Below are 17,841 nucleotides of genomic sequence, written 5' to 3' on the forward strand. Positions count from 1 at the left end.
TGAGACACAGCTCCCTCTGGGGTGGAGATGGGGTGGCCGTTCTCTGCCAGCCACAGGGCATGGCTGGGGCACCGGTGGGGAAGGAGGAACCAGTGTCCCCTATGGAGCCTGCCCAGCCCCTTTGGTTCTGCTCCTTTCTAGCATTTTGTTCAGAGACTTTATTACTGCAGAGGCTGAAAAACGTCTGTGGATTTACCCTGGCAGGAGGGGTCAGGTCTGCACTGTAATAAAGAGATTAAGCATTTCCCAGCATGGCAGAGTCTAGGATGTCTGTCTGCAGGGAAAGGGCCTGGGGGAATTGTGATGTGAAATGAACTAAAGCCAGTTCTGAAACCTCCACAACTGCCCTTCTCATCCTGCCAGGCTGCAGAATGACGCCCACGTCTCGCTCCGGTTCATCCCATCCTCCTATGGGACAGGGAAGGGAAATGGCTTCAGAGGATCCCATTCAGGTAGGGATTATTGGGGGTTACTGGTGGGTTCCTGCTGGAGGGAGAGTGACAGCAGATACACAGGAGGTGGGAGGCTTGGGCAGTCTGGTTTAGAGGTTGGTGCGGGGCAGGAAATTCACAGGGTGGAGAATGGGAGGAAGCCAGGGTGTAGCAAACCTGTTGGGATCTGGGTAATATGCGGCTTCCATTCTAGGAACAGACCCATGAGGTTAGAAGGTGGAAATGCTCTGATTTGTGGAAGAGCAAAGAACACACCTAGGTGGGGCTAGGTAAAGGGAGCAGAATCCCAGGGCTGGAGCCTCACCCGACTAACCAGCGGCGGCTGTGAGATGTAGAGGGGCACCCACCAATGAGGCTTAGTCAGGGGTTCTCAACTGTTTTCTTTCTGAGGCCCCTGAACATGTTATAAAACCCCCACTGCCCTGCATACGCCTGGTTTTCTGCACAGAAAAGCCAGGGCTGGTGTTAGGGGGTAGCAAACAGGGGCATTGCCTGGGGCTCCATGTGACAGGGCCCCCCACAGAGCTAATTGCTCCAGCTTTGGCTTCAGCCCCTGGTGGCAGGGCTCATGGCCCCAGGCAGCGAGGTTTGGGCTTTCTGCCCTGGGCCCAAGCGAGTCTAACACTGGCCCTGCTTGGAGGAGCCCCTGAAACCAGCTCGCAGCCCCCCAGAGGTCCAGGGACCCCTGCTTGAGAACCACGGCCTGAGGGGATGTGCCCCTCCCCCATACCCAGCTCCAGGGCTGGCCTGAGAGAAAATGGCGCCCTGGGTGAACTTGTATTTTGGTGCCCCCCATCCCCCCTGGCCCTCACGGGCTCCCCACCGTCACGTCCAGGCCCCGGTGCCTCTCTCTAGTGCTTAATTTGTATTGAAAGAGGTGCCAGAGCTCAGCCCTGGCACAAATTAAGCACTGGCAGGGCGGCCTGATAGCGGCGGGTGCTGGCCGAGCGCCCAGCTCTGAAGGCCATGCCACCGCCAGCAGCAGCAGCGCAGAAGTGAGGGTGGCCTGGTGTGTGGTGTATTGTGCAGCCTTTTATTTAAAGTGCAGTTTGTAATGTGGTATTACACCGCCGCGGGGTCGGCTCTGGTGGCGACAGTTTCAAGCTTAACAGAGTGAAAGTCGCCTCTGCTACTTGCTTCAAATGTACAGTCTCTAGGAACACACAAAGACCAAGGGTAGTGACCACACAGACATTCACAGGTACAAGGTCTAGTCGGTTTTACAAGTTTTATTGAAGTTACAGTTAAGGTTATGACGACCCAAGGCATATAGACATTCTATGAAGACCTGTGCAAAAGTTACAGCTCTAGTTCTACTCACATCCTGTTCAATAGTATTAGGGTCTGAGGTGTCTCTCATGGATTGATCATCAGTAGAGGGATGGTTCCTGCTGGAATTTCCCACAGGGAGCTCAATTTTCCTGCTCTGGGCACCCCCTTTTTATAATGTGATTCTGATTATACCTCATTAGCATTGACACACAACCTGTATCCTGTGGTTAAGGCACATTTGGAAACAGAGGTGCCTTTACAAAAAATTTTTTATTTAAAATTAATCTTCCTGCTAATTGTTCACCCTGTTACCACTTGGTACCTCTTTTCCCATAATCTTAATACAGCCACATATTAAATTTAAAAGTAAATTTAGAACAATCAGGAGACAATCAGGTATCAGAAACACAAGGTTGATACTTTTTACCCCATCTTTAGTAGAGATAAATAAAAATAAATAAAATCTGCTTACTTTCTCTAACAGACACGCTCCATGTTACTGCCATTATCTCCTCTATTTTAGTCAATTGTTTTTCATTCCACTGAAAACATATTTACTTAGTTTACATAGGGGATTAAAGTTTTTTTCTCTTTTTTACGAATGGGAATTTGTTTCTCTAGTTATTTTGGCATTTGTGTTAACTGGTCACTACCATGTAGGTGACTCACTAACATTTCACTCCATCATTGCTATTAGTATCATACTTGGAACTGGATTTATTTTCATAGACATTTTAAGTTACTTTACAGACAGATTTAAAAATACAATCTGAAGATAAGTGATCTTCATCTGCACAGTGTCTAAAGTTTTGAGTTTAGCTAATTTTTTTTTAAATGAGCCCTGCTAAGGTAAGTACATGCAAAATGTAGAGTCTGTTGTTTGACTGTACCATTTTAAATAATGAATGACAAAGCACAATACGGTAATAACAGTAATAATGATAATTACTCCAGCCAGGACAGGTGAGGCATTTTAGAACTCATTACTCAAAGAATTGAATTTAAGCATAAGACGGAAATAAAATTTTGAAATGCACAGACCAGTTAGAAAGCTAAAATACCAGCACTGTCATCCTGACCGAATGTGAAAGAATAAAATTACAGAGACTATGTGCACTTTGCGCATTTTGACAGGAAGTAAAAAGAAGTAATAACAGTAACTGACGTGTCTGTGGTGGGGTGAGTGTGTGTGGGGGGGCGGGGATGAGACACACCCGCTGTCACTCCCAGCCCAGTGGCACTCACTAGTCCGAAGGCTCGTGCACACAGCAGCAGGGGCCAGCAGCTCCCACTCCTGACCCAGAGGCAGCAGCACAGACTCTTGTCCCCCCACCTCAGCTCAGCAGAGACTGGGCAGAGGCAGGAGGGTGGGGCCACCCTGACATCATCAAACCCCCTCCCCTCCCGCCGCACGGCACAGCACAGGAGGCTCCTGGGAGCAGCTTGGCTGGGGGCAGCTCCAAGTGGGTGGGGGGGGGGGGCAGGGCTGCAGGAACAGGTGCAGGGGCAGACAGCTGAAGAGAAGTGGGGGGAGGAGAGACAGGACACCCCTGCTGGAGGAACCCCCTGGACCGTCATGTCATCTGCCCCCCACTAAGTCTGGTCCTGTCCTGCTCTTCACAATGAGAACAGCGTTGGGCTCCCTGCCAGCGAGCTCTCCCTGCGCCCTGCCAGGGGCTCCATCTCCTGTGTCCGTCTGTGGCTAGTTGTGGGGTGATGGATCTGCTGAGAGAGACAAGGGGCTCTCGCTTCGTCCCCTCCCCCTGGCGTTTCCTGGCTGCTCTGAGCAGGGTGGAGGTGGGACTTCTGACCGTGAGCCACCCAGAGTTTCCCTTTGATTGGCTCCTCTCCCCCATGAGTGATGGGGTTGTGAGTGGGGCAGCAGGTATTGAGTGTTGGACTCTCACTCTTTCAGGGGCTGGTGACCTTCGAGGAGGTGGCTGTGTATTTCACCAGGGAAGAGTGGGCTCTGCTGGACCCCACTCAGAGAGCCCTCTACAGAGACGTCATGCAGGAGAACTATGAGACGGTGGTCTTGCTGGGTAAGGAGTCCTGTCCCCTCGGTTATTAGAAGCTGTGGGGGCTCTAAAAAACCTGAGTAGTGATAACTTTATACCTTGATTTGTCATACAAGTTTTGACAAGTTCCCTTGCCCTCCTTTTTTTTGCCTTATCTCCCACCCACTAGAATAATTTTTGGACATTTGCCTTTTTGGTGCCAACAGTAATTTTAAAATTGCATTTAGTGTATCCTTATAGGATACCTTAATAACTACATTAATCACTGTAGCTTTCATGCCGTTTCCTCATTTTAGGAGGAAAATACGCCTCCTGTAGAATTCTAAATTGAGTTAATAGGTGTGTGACTCATGCCTGGCTTGTGTGACAGTCAGGTGAGCTCCTCTTTTGATAGGAGAGTGTATAATGTTGCCATTCAGGACCCCACAGGTGAAGGGAGAACAAAGCCGTGGGAGGGGAGGAGAAGGGAGGAGTAGATAATTCTGGGGTGCCAGGACATGGGGAGGGCGTGTGCAGGGTTAGAGCTAAGCAGCAGCAGGGAGGGATGAGGTTGTGAGAGACGAGGAGGGAACACAAGAAGCTCTCAAGGTGGCCGGAGGTGGTGCCAGCTGAGAGTAATGGGACGAAGAGGAGGGGAGTGTGGGGGAAGGGCACCCGGGAAGAGGGCTGGGTGGGTCAGTGGGAGGGAGGAGAGGTTTGGGGATCCAGAGCTCTGGGGGATCCCAGACCTTTTACCCCAAATCCCTTCCCAAGCCTTGTTGCTTTAGAGCCTCCACTCCAGTTTTCTTTCTGTTCAGTTTCACTTCATTAAACGTTTCCCCCCGCCCCAAATATTATTATTATTATTATAACTCTTGACCTCCCTCTCCCACTCATTACCCCCCTCCCCATATGGCCTCCCCATCTCTATGCACAGTGACCCCGGCCTCCAACCCTGAGTCCTTGCTGCATCCTCCCTCCCACACCAGGGCCACCTCCCTGGCACCAATGGGCGCTTGGCTGATGATGTCACAGGGCGGTGGTGTAGCCTGGACAGTTTCTACACCTATAAGGTTACAGGTTGGGGCACAACTTGCCCTTGCACAGGGCTACTCAGAGTTAATTGAGAAGATGGAATTTGGTGAAACGCAGAAACGTGATTTAATCCAGACAGTTATAACTGAAATCATAGGCCAGGCTCAATACACGTAGCGATTAAACTAAGGTAAGTACAGTAAAGAGGGTTCTGCACTGTGCATACTTACAAGATACGGACACCATTGGAAAGAAAGATCGACGGGCAAAGGAGCCCATCAGAAGGGAGCCCTGCTTCAGTTTACACTGTCTCAGGGACCCGACAAAATGAAAACCTGGTAACTAGGAGAGGTATTTTATCCACTTCCTTATGGTAATAGGATGGCTATATACCCTATCTGCTCCTTTTCTCTGACTACAAGAATGTCAATAGCTGCCCCAACCCATACGTGGCCTTTGGGAAGTCCATGAGCATCAAGCATTAATACTCATGATTTACATCACTTATTAATTAATAATTCCAATCTATGAATGTGCTGCAACCTAATTGCTAAAGCCCACCCCAAACTTCCTTCTTTTCGGAAGAATTAGGGGCTGTTGCTCCTGAATTTTAGTGCTTAATTCCCCAGCCTTCTCCTCCCACTGGGGGAGTTTAATTCTCCCTCCCATTACACCTGAGTCACTAGATTTCCTAATTCCCCAAAATCTGCTTTTGCGATGTCACAGTTCTAGGGTAGCGAAGCCTTTGACCTGCCTCCATGGTCTGCTCAAGGAATGGCCTCTCGGGTATCAGGCCTCTAGCCAGCCCCTCTCTATGGGTGGGGACCCACATGCCTCTCCTGTTTGACCAGGCTGTGAGGATTGCAGCTTGTCCTCCACTGTGTTCACTGGACTAACCTCCAGTTCCTGTGCTTTGCTTTCTCTCCAAGGGCTGTGAGGAGAGAGAGAGAGAGAGAGAGAGAGAGAGTGTGTGTGTGTGTGTGTGTGTGTGTGTGTGTGAGAGAGAGAGAGAGAGAGGCAGGAATTTTGGTGATGCCAATGCACACCTCAGTTTCCCTCTGTGGTTGGTATTGCCATGATTATAAAGAGCAGGAGACATGAGGTGTTTTGTCACGGAGCTGTCACGGGGTGATATGAATGGGTCATTAAGGACAGGCTGGGACCAACCTACATCAGTGGAATACCCGACAGAGACAAGGAAATAATTGTCACCTGTCCATGGGAGGATCTCAGCTTGGCTGAGTGAAGCACACATGGACTCATGATGTGCTTGGGAGCAGGAAGAACTGGGTTTGCAGATGCAGGGAGCTCTACTGGAGCGAAGACAAATGGACACGCTCAGTGAAAGGAAACCAAACTGTTTTCTACAGCAGCCTGGCTCAAGGGCATTGCCCAGTATGGACTGTATCGTCGTATTTGCTTCTCTGCTAATCTAAAGACGTTCAGTGCTGTATTTCAGTTGACTAATGAACCCTGCTATGTTTTAAAAGTCTGCCCAGTGTCACAGCACAAACTTGCTCTGTGCATTGACTGAGGAACAGTCACTGAACAGGAGTGTAGTTCGGCTGGATCTGCTGGCAGAGCTCACAGGTTGAAATAGGAGTGTTGAAGCCAGAGGCTCAGTCTCAGGTGCTGAAGCTACATGGCCTGTCCTTGTGGAAGAGTGGGAGCCCTTGGGGGTCTAGTGCACTCAAGGGACACCTGCCAAGGACAGTTTAAAAGCCAGGGCATTGCACAGATCCTGTGGATCCATGACAGTGGCATTGTGCCTTATGGGGAAAAGATATAAAGCAAGAAAAGCATCAAAATGTTTATTTACCATCAGTCCTCTTGGGAATCCCTGATCATTCCAAAGTGTATTAAAAACCTTCTTTAAAAGCTTACGTCTGGGTTCTCAGGTCATGGCAGTTTGTAGCCCAAAAAGGCCCTTCTCAGTCAGCTCAAACTCAACTGTTTCTCCCCAGAAAGTCTGTCATCTTCAGTCTCCCGAAAGAGGTAAAATCAGTCACTGCCCCTTTCTGTGCGGGGTAAAGCTTCAGAAGATGGAGTTCTGCATAACCAGCCTTGAGATCCAGCCTTAGTGACACCAGATTGCACAGGAAACCCATCCCCCCATCCCTCAGCCTCCCCGGTATCATCTGGCCCATCTCAGCACCACAGTCTGTGAAGTATTCGTGCTTTCAAGGGCTGGCTCAAAGATACAGATAACAGTCATAAGTAGGGCCAGTGTTTGCTGGCAGCGAAAACAGAGTAATTCACAAGCATGAGCAATATATAATCCTTTACAACATGAAAATGCATTGGGGGGAGGGGACAGGAGCCAGCTGTGTGGGGAAGGTGGGACCCAGACACTGGGCATTGAGAGCCTAGAGCCGGCTGCGTGTTGGGGAGACAGGGCATGAACCAGCTGTGTGCAGGGGAGAGGAGCAGGGGAGAGGTGCTGTGGACGCAGCCGAGAGCAGGTGCGAGCACCGTCTGCGCTGCAGCACGATGAGGGTGCCCGATGTCCCACTGCCAAGTGCCCCATCTCCCAAGGGGAAGCTCCAGTGTTTTTTCTGAGCCCAGACTTGTATGAGGAGGGAAGAAATTGGCAGCAAGTCTCAAAAGCAGCCAGCCCCCAGCCTCTGCCCTGTGCCCTGGGGAGGAGTCAGGGGTCTCCAGGCAGAAATGTGGGGTTTGTGACCCTGCATCCCCAACCACCTTCTGTTCAGCTATTCTGGATACGAAGGGTGATTCCAGAAATGAAGAGTAATTTCAGGGGGAAATGCAGTAATAGCAGCAATTTCCGGAAAACACTGGCCCTAGTCATAACATTAAATACAATAGTCTCAAGTTCTATACCTCTGTTCATCAGATCTGTCCCTCTGCCTTCACATGTTCACTCTGCTGGCGGGTTCCACCTCTTCCCTCATCTGTGTCTGTCTTGTCTATTTAGACTGTAAATTCTTCAGGGCATGGGCCATCTTCTATTCTGGGTTTGTGCTGTGCCCAGCACAACGGGCCCACGGTTCATTGGCTCTTAGGCACTAAGGTCATGAATATGAGTTATAATAATAACTCTCCTGCCACTTTGAGCCAAGGAAGCCGGCCTTGGGGTGTTACGTCTTAAAAATGAGCTGGGGTTAAAACCATGGAATATTCCTTGTGACAAGTATCCCACAAATTCCATGGACCTTCCTTGTTTTCTTTCCCTTCCCAGGGTTTCCAGTTTCCAAACCTGATGTGATCTCGCAGCTGGAATGAGGGGACCAGCCGTGGGTCTCAGACCTCTATGGCTCTGAAAAAAAGTGCTCTCGAGAGCTGTGTGCACAGGTGAGGAATTGGGTGAACCATCTCAACAACTGTCTGTGAATACAGGAAACCTTTGGGATGCCCTACAAAGACTCTCCAAGTTGTAAGTGCTCCAAGTTCAGAACTGTTCCCTGCAGATGTGACCTCCAGACTCACAGCTCTGCTGGTGCCCCTCACTCCCGACCCGCAGCCCCCTGCGCTCCCTCCAGCTCTGACGGTGCCCCTCACTCCCGACCCGCAGCCCCTGCTATCCCAGTGCTGATCTCCAGACTCACAGCTCTGCTGGTGCCCCTCACTCCCGACCCGCAGCCCCTGCTATCCCAGTCCTGACCTCCAGACCCACAGCTCTGCTGGTGCCCCTCACTCCTGACCCGCAGCCCCTGCCATCCCAGTCCTGACCTCCAGACTCACAGCTCTGCTGGTGCCCCTCACTCCCGACCTGCAGCCCCCTGGGTTCCCCCCAGCTCTAGTGGTGCCCCTCACTCCTGACCCGCAGCCCCTGCTATCCCAGTCCTGACCTCCAGACTCACAGCTCTCCTGGTGCCCCTCAATCCCGACCCGCAGCCCCCTGCGCTCCCTCCAGCTCTGCTGGTGCACCTCACTCCCGACCCACAGCCCCCTGGACTCCCTGCTGAGTTCCTCAGTCGCTGTGCTGCCGGTGCCCCTCACTGCCGATCTGCAGCCCCTGCTATCCCAGTCCTGACCTCCAGACCCAAAGCTCTGCTGGTGCCCCTCACTCCCAACCTGCAGCCCCCTGGGTTCCCCCCAGCTCTAGTGGTGCCCCTCACTCCTGACCCGCAGCCCCTGCTATCCCAGTCCTGACCTCCAGACTCACAGCTCTGCTGGTGCCCCTCACTCCCGACCTGCAGCCCCTGCCATTCCAGTCCTGACCTCCAGACTCACAGCTCTGCTGGTGCCCCTCACTCCCGACCTGCAGCCCCCTGGGTTCCCCCCAGTTCTAACAGTGCCCTTCACTCCCGACCCGCAGCCCCTGCCATCCCAGTCCTGACCTCCAGACTCACAGCTCTGCTGGTGCCCCTCACTCCCGACCTGCAGCCCCCTGGGTTCCCCCCAGCTCTAGTGGTGCCCCTCACTCCTGACCCGCAGCCCCTGCTATCCCAGTCCTGACCTCCAGACTCACAGCTCTCCTGGTGCCCCTCACTCCCGACCCGCAGCCCCCTGCGCTCCCTCGAGCTCTGCTGGTGCCCCTCACTCCCGACCTGCAGCCCCTGCTATCCCAGTCCTGACCTCCAGACTCACAGCTCTGCTGGTGCCCCTCACTCCTGACCTGCAGCCCCTGCCATCCCAGTCCTGACCTCCAGACTCACAGCTCTGCTGGTGCCCCTCACTCTAGTCACACTTTCTACACATCTAACATTAGTATATAATGTAATACAGATCTATCCCAACACCTGCGGGACATCCTCTGGTAACGCGGATTCGGCGGCATGCCTGCGGGAGGTCTGCCGATCCTGTGCCTTTGGCGTAACCACCACCGAATTGCTGCTGAAGCCGCGTGACTGGCAGAGCTTCCGCAGGCATCGCCTAATCCGCATTACCAGGGGACCTCCTGCAGGCAGCCTGACTGCCACCCTCACAGCGACCAGCAGGCCACCCCCCGCCGCTTGCTGCGCTGGTGCCTGGAGCCACCCCTGTCCCTGACCCAGGGCAGAGGATATTGGAAGCTGAACATCCAGAGCTTGCAAGATAAAGGAGCAGGGGGGTGAGGCCTGGTGGTGTTGGCAGAACGGGAAAGCATCAGAGGGTTCTGTGGCAACCAGGGGGATTGGTGGGAGTCGGTGAGGGAGGAGTTGGCGGCTTTTTTCCGGCGGCCGGGGAAACACCACAACATTAAAGAAACCAACGGTGCCAAGCCCTGCAGCGTCGCCTGTGGGATTTCCACAAGAGCATCCAGGCAGGGGAGCCAGTCAGCGTGTGACTGTACGACCGGATCAAGCGCCAGCTGCCCGAGTTCCAGGAGATGAGGCTGCAGCTGGCCGATATGAGCGGGAGCACTGAATGAAGGGGTTTGAATCATAACTCCAAAGTGGGAGAACAACTCCCCCCACTTGTGCTCAGTCTCCTCTAGGGGGCTGGGCTGGGATCTCTAGGGAAGGAAGCACAGGAAAAAACAGTCTCCCCTATGGAACCCAGGAGTCCTGGCTCCCAGTCCTCCTGCTCTAGACCCCTTCCACCCCCAGAGCCAGGGATAGAACCCAGGGGTCCGGGTGCCCAGCCCCCCCCCCTGCTCTGACCACTCAACCCCACTCCCCTCCCAGGGTGGTGCAGGGGTCACTGGGTCTGTGTCCCAGCTCTGCTAAGGGCCTTGACTGATTTTCCCAAAGTGCTTCCTTCTGAATCCAGCACATCTGCCCCCCCCCGGTCAATGCCCACCCCCGTGTGGGGGCACCAGCACTGTGCCGGGTCGTGATGGGAAATTGTCCCAGCTGGCCCAGGAGAGACGTGTGTGTCCCTGCTGCCCCCTGCTGGTGGGGCTGAGCCCCACTCTGTGTGTGAGTGTGTGGTGGCTTTGCAGGATTTTGTATCCTGCAGCAAGTGACACACACACACACATTGACGCACAAGGGACTCACACAATCCCAAGAACACTTACACACAACACACCCAGAGGGGCATGCTAGCTCCACCCCCAAAGAGAGAAACAATCACACTCCCCAGCCACACTCACAATCACACACACACCAGAATATTCGCAATTGTGCGCAGAGACACAACCGCACACAGTTCACTCCCACTGCTCCCAACACAAACACCTCCTGCCCCACACAGCGTGTGCCGAGGCCTGTGGAACTCACTGCCACTGGACAGCTACCCATGAGAATGGACCTTTCCAGGATACCAATAGACATGGCCGTGGCGACAGAGGGGGCTGGGCTTGGCTCCCCGGGTCTGACCCGGGCTGAGACTGTTTCTGACCTAGAGGGGTCTATCCAGCAGGGGGCAGTGTGACCCACACACAGACCCACCAGAAGCACCTTTCTTAGCGGGTCTCCCAGGCCATCCCCCACCCTGCCCCGGGGTGAGTAACAAAGGGGCAGTACGGGACTCTGGGCCGTGTCACAACCCAGCCCCAGCCCCTCGCTCCCACACGCTGGTGAGTTGGGTAACTGCCGAGGGATTGCACAAGAGAGAGTCAGAGCCAGGGAGAGAACCCAGGAAATTCAAGATCTGATGGTTAATTTCAAAATCAAGAAAAGGGAAGGAGAAAACTCGAAAGAGGTTCCTCCTGGCGCTCAAGTACGTGAACCCGAATACTCTCTCAGTCCTCCAAGAGAGACCTGGAGAAGGAGACTTGCTGAAGCAAAGCCACAGGGGTCTCTGTGGTTTCCCTGGCCCCTCGCCCCTGTCCTGCCTGGCTGATGTCAGCATCTCTCTGTGAGGTCACCACCTCCCCACCACCTTTGACCAATAGTCTGAGGTCCTGCAAAAGGCCTTTGTGATGTCACTGCCACACCCCTCCCTTGCTGGGCCAATGTCCTGCCCCTGGCCAGGCACTTTGGAGGTTTGAGCTACTCCCTCAAGAACAAATGGATATAAATTGGCAGTCGGGAAGTTTAGGCTTGAAATTAGACGAAGGTTTCTAACCATCAGGGGAGTGAAATTCTGGAACAGCCTACCGAGGGAAACAATGGGGGCGAAGGACCTCTCTGGCTTTAAGATTAAGCTTGATAAGTTTATGGAGGGAATGGTTTGATAGGAGAACGTGATTTAGTCAATAGGTCAATAACGTGCAACCACTGGTAATTAGTACCGAGGGTCAATGTTGGGATATTGAAAGTCTTTTTCCTGAGTGTCTGGCTGGAGAGTCTTGCCCGCATGCTCGGGGTTCAGCTGACCGCCATATTTGGGGTCGGGCAGGAATTTTCCTCCAGGGTAGATTGGCAGAGACCCTGGAGGTTTTTTGCCTTCCTCCGCAGCATGGGGCAGGGGTCGCTTGCTGGAGGATTATCTGCTACTTGAAGTCTTTAAATCAGGATTTGGGGACTTCAACAGCTGAGTCAAGGGAGAGAATTATTTCAGGAGTGGGTGGGTCAGCTTTTGTGGCCTGCATCTTGCGGGAGGTCAGACTAGCTGATCATAATGGTCCCTTCTGATCTTAAGTTCTATGATTCTATGATTCCCTGTGGATCACCCCATTCAAGGAGCGTTCGTTCTAGGCAGCAAGCCGGTAGTTTTGGATCATCTGCAAATTTTGTCAGCTCACTGTTTAGCAGGTTGTTTATGAATATGTTGACTAGTACTGGTCCCAATAGAGACACCACTAGTTACCTGTTTCCATCCTGAAAACTGACCATTTATTCCTACCCTTTGTTTCTTGTCTTTTAACCGGTTATTGATCCACGTGAGGACCTTCCGGAGGTGAAAGTAAGCCGGTATGTTCCAGTATGGGGTACCGGCAAGAGCCGTTACGCTGTGCCAGCCCGGCCCGGCTTCCCCAGGCTGGTGATTTAAAGGGCCCAGGGCTCCCTGTAGCGGCCGGAGCCCCTGGCCCTTTAAATCACCTCCCGAGCCCCCCTGCCGGAGCCCCAGGGAGCAAATCACTGCCGTGGATGCTGCTCTCTCCCGCTCTGCCAACACAGAGCAGGGGTGGCAGAAGCTTCCTTACAGTGGGGGGGGGGGCACCGTTGTCCGAACTGTGGCACCCCCATGACACCCCTTCCCTAAGGACCCCCACTCACACCACCTCTCCCCCGAGGCCACACCCACAGACGCCTCTTCCCCAAGACTGCACCCTCCCCTCCCATCATTTGTCCTAACAGCCAGTAAAGAGTGGTGGGGCCATGGCCCTCTAAACCTCCTGTTCCAGCACCGCTGACACAGAGCTGAGCAGGCAGCAGTGTGTGTGTGTGTGACAGAGAGTGCTGTGCTGAGCTGAGCCAGGGAGAGAAGGGGGCTGATGTCGGGGCTGTCCCCTGCCTCAGGACTGGTCGCTTCCAGCAGCTGTCTGAACTTAGAGACAGTGTGCGACACACTCACTCTTCTGCAACCCACACACTGTCTCTCCCCCCCACACACACGCTCTCTACCCCACCACACACATTGCAGTTGAAAAGCAGCTGGCAATCTAGTAGGATGCCCATGGACCAATGGGATAGAAACTTTCATCATGTGATGCTGTACCAGCCAGTGAGGGATTGCAAACCCTTCCCAAAGCACCCTGCAGCCAGTTGCACAGTGGGATAGCTACCCACAGTGCACTGCTCTCTGTGGCAAGACAAGAGATGCTAGCATGGATGTGCTCTGGTGACAGGGTGGACAAGCAACAGCTGTTCAATTATAACACTTTAACTAAAGCCACGTTACTCTTTCATGTAGACATAGCTTGAGAGTGAACCACAACTTCCAGCGTAGTTGGCAGGATTTGAACCTGCGCAGGGAGACCCCAATGGATTTCTAGTCCATCGCCTTAACCACTCGGCCACAACTACTTGCTTGATATATGGCTTTCACTGCACTCTAGTTCTGTTCTCACTGAGTGATCAATTCCAGTTGTTTCCTCAGACCAGCTTCCACAACACACACACTGCTGTGCCCTTGTGTAAGTGTGTCCATGGCTGAACTGCAAGAATTCCTGCTCCTTTCCCTTCTAGCTGGAGCATGAGGAGAGTGTGTTTGTGGTTAATGATGTTGCTGTAGATTTTTGTCCATTTCCTGCCTCGATCATTCAGACAGTCCTTTCCCGTCATATCCCCAGTACATCAGTGATTGCGATAGCAGGGGGCAGGTTTTCTCTGGGGCACTGAGCTTTGCCAGGGGGTTGATGGCTCCTTTCTTTCCTCACCCTGGAGTAAACTCACTTTTTATTCCATCCTTGATGTTTCAAGGAATAACAACAGATGATCATCGAATGTGGTGGCCCGGGGGGGTCTCCGGGGTGGGGCAGTGAGGTGTGGGCGAGGGCCAGGGGCGGGGGCAGAGAGGGGGGGCAGCAGGCAGACCTTGGGGTAGGGGGTGGAGAGGCGCGAGGAGGCCCTGCAGGAGGAGAGGAGCGAGCGATCAGCAGGCCTCAGCCAAAGAGCAGGGGTGGGAAGTGGCCAAATGGGAGTGAGGGTGGAGCACAGGGGGGGCCTCGGAGGGAGGAGAACGAGGGAAGGGGTGGAGTGGGGGGACAGCACCACGGTCTGGGAAGGGGCCGCCCACAGGATTCAGGGGGCCTGGGGCAAAACAATTTCAGGGGCCCCTTCCATAAAAAAAAGTTGCAATATTATAGAATACTATATTCTCGTGGGGGCCCTGCAGGGCCTGGGGCAAATTGACCCCCCCCTCCTCCCTCTTCGCGGCCCTGCCTTCAGCCTCTCCCTGTAAGTCCCCTGCCCCCTAGACTCTCTCCAATTTGTTTCTGTAGTGTGTGTGTGTGTATGTGGGGAACTGGACGCAATGCTCCAGATGTGGCCTCAGCAGTGCTGACTAGAGGGGAATAATCACTTCCCTCGATCTGCTGGCAACGCTCCTACTAATCCAGCCCAATATGACCAGTTACCCATATTGAATGCAGACACAGCAATATTTGATACATTGGTTCCTGTCCATTCAGGAGGTTATTTCCCACCTATTCATAAATAATGAAGCTGCTCTAAGCGGAGGGGAGAGAGCTGTCCCGTCCGTGCAGTTAACCCATCGCCCCGAGAGGTGGTAGCTATGTCAGTGGGGGAAAGTTATGTTGGTGGGTGTGCAAGCTGTGGTGTCTACATGTGTATATAAAGTTTAATCAAGCCCCATTTTTTAAACCCCTGTGGTCTGGGAATAGAAAAGGAGCTCTCTGAGGGCTGGTCTACACTAAGGGGGAAAATCGATATAAGATACGCAACTTCAGCTACGTGAATAACGTAGCTGAAGTCGAAGTATCTTATATCGATCACTTACCCGTCCTCACGGCGCGGGATCGATGTCCGGGGCTCTCCATGTCGACTCCGCCACCGCCGTTCGCGGTGGTGGAGTTCCGGAATCGATAGAAGCGCGTTCAGGGATCGATATATTGCGTCTAGATGAGACGTGATATATCAATCCCTGAAAAATCGATCGCTACCCGCCGATACGGCGGGTAGTGAAGACGTAGCCTGAGGCAGAGCCCATACTTCAAAATCCTTAAGATCACGGACTTGCCTATGCAAATGTCATGGGGGTATAGCTCAGTGGTAGGGTGTTTGACTCCAGATCAAGTGGGCCTTAGTTCAAAGCCAAGTGCTCCCTTACAAGCTTGTTTCCTCAATAAAAATAATTCCATTTCTAGTATGCTCAGGAGCTCTACTATATAGGGATTCCTGAAATGAATGGACACACTTACTGTATTCCTGTGCAAATGCATAAACACCTAGCAAACGTCCCCCAGCAGAAATCACTTTCAATCCTCTAAGTGTCTTGGTTTGTTTTCATCAATGAAACAAAGACATATGAAGACACATTTGCGGGTCCTTGGCCTCCATGAGCTACAATGTGCAGAAGAACAAGAACCACATCCACATGGGAGGCATGGACTAGTCTGTATTACATTTGGTAAGTAAGTTGCCATTGGGACTGAAAACTCTACTGGGGGTGGACAGGAGCCTGTTACAAAACTAAAATAACCGAGATTTACAAACTCCCTGTTACACATTCAATCCTCTGTTTGTGCACACGGCATCAACTGGGGCTCTAGTAAATGGCAGCCTTCCTTTAACACAGATCGTTGTTCCGTGTGACTTTCAGATGCATTCAAATAGCAGCTGTTCAGAGGTCATGTGCTGCTAGTTCATGAGCAGCAGCAGAGTCTCTGTACGTAACCAACCGTAGAGCTGGGTGTGTCTGCATCCAAGTAACTGCAGAGTCAGTGTAGTCCCAGACAGTTAATTGCACAGTCTCACTTTCTGGTCTCATTGATCATTTGGGTAGAAACAGCAACGGTTTGGTGGGTTTGGTTTGTTTTTTCTCCCTTCGTTTTCTCCTAAGGAATGTGTGATCTTGAGCACGATAGTTTAAGTTCCCTGTGGGTCAGGAAAATTCCATCTCCTTGAAATAGCTGGAGAAGTGACCTGTTTGTATCACCTAGAATAAAGGAGCTTTTGTAAAGCAGTTTCATCTTTATATGGTGGGATAAAAATAGTAAGTTTTGCGGCCAGACACCAGGCCAGGATCAACTGATGGGGCCAGGATCAATTAATTGCAGGAGAAACAAACTCTTGGGAAGTAGCTGTAATTTGTCCCCAAACCTTTCCTTGTTCTCATATGCTATCAGGGATTCTCTTCTAGAGGGCAGAGTTATCTGGGCATGTACCCTCACTCTGTATTCCCTGTTTTTCCAGAGTTTGAGTTTTACTGAACTCGATGTTCTGGAAGGTAAGAGATAGTCACAGTCAAAGTTAACTCTCTGTTAATAAAGGCTGTTGTTAGTGACAAATAATGAGACTAATCCCTCACTGCGGTAATTCCACTGACTTCAGTGTACTCTTTCTCCATTTCTAGTTCCAAAAAAAATAAGCGAATTAAAACAACCTTGAGAACTAAAATACTGTGAGAAAGTGGAAATTTTAGTAGCTCAAATAATTCAGTTTCTTCTGTGTCTTGTGCATGTGTAAATGGCACAACACGTTAATTTATAAGCACATCTTTCTTAACATCTTTAAATATTCTGTAGTACATTGACTAGATCAAGTGGGTTGTTCAATGCAGTGAGGTTTTCATGCATTGCCCAAAACATATTTTTCATATTATGTAAATGAACACAACTCATCGAACACAAAATTGTGTATTTCATGCTGTGAACTGTGTCGGTAGCTCAAATTAATAGGTTTATTTTCTCTCTCTCTTTCTCTCTCTGTGAGGCACAATGAAATAATTTAGTGATGCTGAAAACGTTCCCTTCTCCTCCAGAACTGCCTTGGAATCACCTTCCCTTTGTAGATTAATCTGTCCCTATGTGTCTACAAGGAAAATATAGTTTATATGAAAAAAACACAATTTTTTAATTAAAGGGACTGAACAGAATAGGTTACTCAGACATAGGTTAGGGGTTTGTTATAGAAGTGGGTGGGTGAGATTCTGTGGCCTGCGTTGTGCAGGAGGTCAGACTAGATGATCATAATGGTCCCTTCTGACCTTAAAGTCTATGAGTCTATGAGAATAGCCACATGATGGCGACACATCAGGAATGCAAAGCAACAGGTTCCTGGTTTGCACATTGATGGTGACAAGGGATTGAACTCGACTCCCCTCTTTTCACAGACACATTTTTTTTATTCTCTGAGGTCAAACGTCAGTTTAAATGTTGTACTTAGTCCTCTGCCTTGTAGCTTCAACAGCCGCAGATGCAAGATGAGTTACTGCAGCCTAGACCTTGTGTCCGTGTTTAGGTGGTTTTCACCTAAACGTTCAAGCAGCTCCCAGTAATGTCCCGAGCTCCCCAAGTCCCACTGACAGCTGAGCTCTTCCTGCCCACTGAGCCCAGCTCAGACAGTGGGTGGGGGGTGAGTTTGTACCTGAATAACTGACAGAGCCAAGCAAGGAGCAAAGAAATGTTTGCTCCGGTCACTAGGTCTCTGTTTCTATTGCTCCTTTGCTCTCTCCCCTTCCCTGATAAGGAGCAACGGTAAGAGAGGAAGAGGTTAAAACATGTGCTAGGTGGTGGCTGGGGTTGGATGACAAATTTAAAACCATCTCAGCACCCTCTAGTGTGACACTGACACCATCAGCTTCTCACCTTTCACTCACACTTCATTAATAACAGTTTCCCTGAACTACTTTGCTGTGATTATTTCAATAGCTCCTACACCGATACCTGCTGCCCCTTCTGGCTGGTT

At 51.6% G+C, this 17,841-nt stretch overlaps 1 protein-coding gene and 2 non-coding genes across 3 annotated transcripts in view; 2 read left to right on the plus strand and 1 right to left on the minus strand.

Moving 5' to 3' along the window:
• LOC120375640 (zinc finger protein 850-like) overlaps window positions 1-17,841 on the plus strand; it is a gene marked incomplete at its 3' end in the record, with an annotated part of 811,498 nt that overhangs the window by 318,101 nt on the left and 475,556 nt on the right. The gene's annotated exons all lie outside the window — the stretch shown is intronic.
• On the minus strand, window positions 13,416-13,497 carry TRNAS-AGA. Its single transcript has one exon. It is a non-coding gene; the product is annotated as a tRNA-Ser (tRNA).
• Window positions 15,188-15,259, plus strand: TRNAW-CCA. Its single transcript has one exon. It is a non-coding gene; the product is annotated as a tRNA-Trp (tRNA).

This window comes from Mauremys reevesii, linkage group 12 (genome assembly GCF_016161935.1).
Source record: "Mauremys reevesii isolate NIE-2019 linkage group 12, ASM1616193v1, whole genome shotgun sequence".
Classification (NCBI taxonomy): domain Eukaryota; kingdom Metazoa; phylum Chordata; order Testudines; family Geoemydidae; genus Mauremys; species Mauremys reevesii.